This window comes from Balaenoptera physalus, assembly GCF_965194825.1.
Source record: "Balaenoptera physalus genome assembly, chromosome: 16".
Taxonomy (NCBI): Eukaryota; Metazoa; Chordata; class Mammalia; order Artiodactyla; family Balaenopteridae; genus Balaenoptera; species Balaenoptera physalus.
In genome coordinates, this window is record NC_138898.1 from 22378392 (window position 1) to 22384266 (window position 5875).

The window sequence follows — 5875 nt, forward strand, 5'->3', positions numbered from 1 at the left end:
CTTTTCGCTCCCAAGCCCCCGCTGGGCAGAAGTGGGAGTGAACTTGACCACTTTGCCCAAGTGAGGATGCGTGACGCACTAAGAAAGTTCCAGAAATTTGGGTTCTCGTTTGATTCTGATGCCAAAGAGCTAAGTCTCCTCTCTGGGACTCAGTTTCCCCATCTGTAAAATCATAGGGCAGAGAATGGGTAGAGGGAGAAGAGGAGACCCCGGAGGCATGGGCTTTGGGGTCATACTACCTGTGTTCTAATCTCATTTTTCTAGCTGTGTGTTCTGAGGCAAGTTACTTAAACTTCCTGAGCCTCAATTTTCTCATCTGTAAAGCAGAGACAATAACATCTACCTATGGGAATTGCTGACAAGTTAAATAACGTGTACAAAGCACACAGCTTAGTGCTAGGCCCACAAGAAAAATTTTTATTAAGGTGTGATTTACACATAGTGAAATGCTCAAATCTTAAGCATTCAATTTTGATGATTGCATATCAAGATACAGAACATTTCAATCACCCCAGAAAGTTTTCTCATGCCCCTTCCTAGGCAATCCCTCTCCCAGAAACAACCACTGATCTGATCTCTATCTCCACAGGTTAGTTTTGTCTGTTTTAGAATTCTATATGAATAGAACCAGACAGTATATATTGTATCTGTATGTTTGTGGGTATGTCTGGCCTCTTTCCCTCAACATAACAGTTTTGAGATTCATTCATATTACCGTGTGTATGAGTAGGATGCGTCCTTTACGGTGTGCAGTATTTCATCGTATAAACGCACTACAGCTTATCCACTCTACTGTTTATGAGCATCTGGGCTATGTCCAGTTTTTGCCTATTGTGAGGAAAGCTGCTGTGAACCTTCTAGCTAGAATTTAGTCAAGACTTTCAAGGACAAATATTTTCTTTTCTCTTGGGTAAATACCTAGGAGTGGAATGCTGGGTCATAGGGTAGATATATATTGCACTTTTTAAAGAAACTCCCAAATGGTCTTCTAAAGTGGTGGTACCATTTTACACTTCCACCAGCGATGTATGAGCGTTCCAGTCACTCCATACCCTGCCCAACATTTGGTGTGGTCAGTCTTTTCAATTTTAGTCATTCTGGTATCACACTGTGGTATTAACTTGCATTGCCCCATGACTAATGAACTCCTGTCATGTGCTTACTTAGAAGTTTTTAAAGGTAGTTCCTCTCCCCTTCGTTGCCATGGAGCTTTCAACTTCCATGATTTGAAGGACTGTTGGAACATATAAGGAAGGGAAAAACTGATGACAGAATCTACTAGAAATGTAAAGAGCTCTACAAATACAAAATCAAACTTGAGCTCAGCCCTGGAACCCTCCCGTTGACTTGGGTTTCCCAGGACTGGGGGGCTAAGGACTCGTTTTGTCTTCCAGCGAACGAGTTGGGGGGCAAGATCATGGCTGACATGAGGTCAGGATGTTTTAATGATAAACTTGTCCCTGATTGAATAATCATTTTCACTGATGCCATTTACATAAACTGCCTGCTATGCTCCAGGTACCTTATATACACACAGTATATATAGCTTTACAATAGCCCTGCAAGGTTGTTGTACTCTCTATTTGGTGGACTCTGAACATCAAAGATGTGAATTCTCTTGCCTAACACCACACAGCTACATCTCCTTGAGATCCAGATTCAAAATGAGACTGTCTGGATCCAAAATTTCCTTCAAGTTGCCTTTTATTCAGCTATAAAAAGGAGTGAAGTGCTGATACACGCTACAACATGGATGAACCTCAGAAGCATCACGCTAAGTCAAAGAAGTCAGACGTAAAAGGTCATGTACTGTGTGATTCCATTTATACCAAATATCCAGAACACATAAATCTCCCTAGAGACAGGTAGTGAATTGGTGGTTGCCTGGGGCTGTGGGGAGAGGGGAATGAGGAGAAACTGCTTAATGGGCATGGGGTTTTCTCTTGGGGTGACAAAAATGGTTTGGAACTAGATGGAGATGGTGGTTGCACAACATTAATAAATGTTTTAAATGCCACTGAATTGTATACTTTAACATGGTTAATTTTATGTGAATTTCACCTCAATAAGATTAAAAAAGCAAACACTTCACCCCCCTGCAGTCTCTTCCTCATTAATGAGCATAATTTTACCGTTAACGATTTAGTCCTCTGGTTAGTAAAGCCCCCAGCACCTGGGCCCAAGCTCTTCTTTCCCAGAGAACCCCCTCCCCACTTGAGAATTCCAGGGAGAAAAGAGCAGCACGACCCAGAGAGTGGGCCCTGGAGTCAGCCTGCCTGAGTTCAATTCCAGACACCTCCATGTCCTCATCTTAAAATGTGGGTGCTAATGTTACAACCTTGTGGAGTTGTTTTGAGGATGTACTGATATCAGACGTGTAAAGTGTCTGGGCACACATAATGTTTATTCTCTAAGCTGTATTGTCAGGGCAGGCCAGCTTCTCCTACCATCACCTGTGTTGCAAATATTTACTGAGCATCTGCTATGTGCCAGGCAATTTTCTAGCCTTGGGGATTCATCTATAAGCAAGAACAGCAATAAAATTCCAAAATTCCTTTCTTCTTGGAGCTAACATTCCAATTGGGGTATAAGACAATAAATAAAGTAAAATACATATGTTAAATGGTGGTAAATACTAAGAAGACAAAATAAAGGGTGAGGGGTAAGAAGTTTTGGGGAAAGTTTAGGATTTTATTTAGTTATTTTTTTAAAGATTTATTTATTTGGCCGTGCCGGGTCTTAGTTGCGGCATGCGGGATTTTTTTAGTTGCCGCATGCGAACTCTTAGTTGCCGCATGTGGGATCTAGTCCCCTGACCAGGGATCGAACCCGGGCCCCCTGCACTGGGAGCGGACCACCGGACCACCAGGGAAGTCCCGAAAGCTTAGAATGTCAAATTGGGTGGCCAGAGAAGGTTTCCCTGAGTGATGTTCTGAGGGCGGTGCGGTGTTTTCATTTCCTCTTGCTGCTGTAGCGAATTACCGCAAACTTGGAGGCTTAAAACAACACAAATGTAGTATTTCACGTTTCTTGAGGTCAGGAGTCCAAAATGGGTCTCACTGGGCTGAAATCAGGTGTTGGCGGAGCTGCATTCTTCTGGAGGCTCCAGGGGAGAGCTCATGCCTTGCCTTTGCCGCTTCTAGAGGCTGCCCACATTCCTCGGCTCATGGACCCACATCATTCCAACCTCCGCCTCCCTTATCACATCTTCTCTTTGACTTTCCTCCCTCCCTCTTTTCCTTATAAAGACCCTTGTGATTATGCTGGGCCCACCTGGATAATCCAAATAATCTCCCCATCTCAAAATCCTTAATCACACCTGCAAAGTCCCTTTTGCCATGTAAGGTGACATAGTCACAGGTCCTGGGGATTAGGATGCGGACATCTTTGAGGAAACAATTATTCTGTCCACCACATGAGGCACAGTATCTAAAGGACAGCAAGTTCAAAGGCCCTGAGGCAGGTCTTGCCAGATTTGCCTGAGGAAGATGGAGATCAATGAGGATGCAGGAGAGTGGGCAAGGGGGGAGTGGTCTCTCACAAGATCAGACAGGTGAAGAAGGTAAAATGGCTCTTACAGGCCCTTATGGGTCCCAGTGAAGACTTTGACCTTTACCTGAGTGAGATGGGATCAGGTGAGGGATGTGATCTTATGGGTTTTAAGGATGCCCCTGGCTGCTGTGTCTAGAACAGACTAACCATGAGCAGGCTGCTGCAATATCCATGAGATGACGGTGGCTGGACCATGGTAGCAGAGAGAAGTGGTAAGATGGGTTTCATTCTGGATTTTGAAGGTCAAGTTGCAAGGAACCACTTAAGGATCAAAAGTGGAGTGTCACAGAAAGAGGGGAGGCAAGGATGACTCCAAGGCTTTTGGCCTGAACAACTGAAAGGATTAAGATGCCCTTTAAGAAGGGGAAGACCTGGGACGTCCCTGGTGGCGCAGTGGTTAAGAATCCGCCTGCCAATGCAGAGGACACGAGTTCAACCCCTGGTCTGGGAAGATCCCACATGCCGCGGAGCAATTAAGCCCATGCACCACAACTACTGAGCCTGCACTCTAGAGCCCACGTGCCACAACTACTGAAGCTCGCACGCCTAGAGCCCGTGCTCCGCAACAAGAGAAGCCACCGCAATGAGAAGACCACGCACCACAACGAAGAGTAGCCTCCACTCGCCGCAACTAGAGAAAAGCTCACGTGCAGCAACGAAGACCCAATGCAGCCAAAAATAAATAAATAAAATAAATTTTTAAGAAAAGAAGGGGAAGACCACAAAAATCAGACTTGGGGCTGCTGGTGTCAGGACTTTACTTTGAGATGCCTGTTGCGTATCCAAATGGAGATACCGAGTAGGAAGTCAGATATTTATGAGTCTGGAGTTTAGGAGAGGGGTCTGATGGGATTTCTTTGGGAGACATAGGCATGTTGGTGGTATTTAATGCCATGAGCCTGGATGAGATCTCTCAGGGAGTGCGGGCAGAGAGATCAAGGACTGAGACCTGGGCCCCCTTTGATGACGAGGAACCAGTGATGTAGGAGGAAAACCAGGCGAGGGTGGGGTCCTGGAAGCCAGGAGCGCCAAATGCTGCAAACTCTGTCCAAAGCAAGTGTGGAGTGAGGGGTTGGTGGAGCAGAGGGTGACCACCTTTACTTTCCTAGGGCTGTTCTCTGGCAAACAGCCTCTACAGGAGACAATTTAAGGGAGTCAGACCTACCGAGGCGGCTCTGCTCCTGTGATTCCAGAGCTGTCTCCCCTCCCGGAAGCTGGACAGGTCTGCTCTAGAGGTCTGGCCCCTACTCTCCCAGCATAATTCCCTTCTGGTCTCAACTCCAGCTGGGCCCTTAAGACTCAGCTCAGTTACTCTCCTCTGCCAGGCGGCTGTGCTGCCTCCTCAAGGCCAAGCTGGGGGCCCCCACCCGGCTCCCACAGCACCCACTGCTCCCTCGCTGGACAGCTCTCCACACCCAGGCTGTGTACACATCTCAGTCTCCCACTGGGCCAGGCTCACTTTGGGCTTCTGGGAGGCCTCCTTATTTCTGCATCCCCTGCCCTAGCGTGGCATAAGGCATCTAAGAGACTCTGAGTAAACGTCTGTGAACAGAAACACTCAGCAGAAGCCCCTTCCGCTAGGATCTGGCTGTGCCTGGCCCTTTGTTGTGCAGGCACTCCAGTCCCCGGGCTCCTCCTGAAACCTGGGGTGCTGGGATCCTGCCAGGCCCTCCGTGGCAGACTGCCCCTCACCAGCACCAGCCTGCTGACACTCACTGAATATTTGTTAAATGTCAGAAAAAGGGCCAAGGACTGGGCCCCAGTCTGAGTTCTGGCATCCTCAGGTCGTCAGGACCTCAGTCTCCCGTCTCTGAAAGGGAGACGACACACACTCATCCCTTAAGCTCCACCTCATCAGTTGTGACAACATTTGGGAAAGTGTTCGGCAAACTGTAAACCAGCCAGGCTTTCAGAGGTACCACAGATCGAGGCTTCTCCTTGGTGGCTGATTCAGGGCACGTGACAGGACCCGTGTGACCCACCCCATGCCACGTAAGGCCTCCACAACTCAGTTTTCCTCAAGCTGCTGTGAAGACAAGCAGCGTCTTCCTCAGGCAGCAGGAACCAGGGATTGAGAGGGGCCCGGCCCCGGTGGAAACTCTGACACACGCACGGATGTTCACCGCATTTCCAGTGACTAAGGGCCACACGAAGCAGTTGGCTGGACCCTTCCTAAAATTCGTCCCGGAGCTGCTCTGACCAGACGGCCCCCGCTCCGGCCAACCCCGGCCCCACTGTCCCACTTCTCTGGGGGTGCGCCCTTCCCGCACCCCACAGGGGAGGGACCAGCGCTCCCCCTCAGCACAGGCGACACACAGGCGGC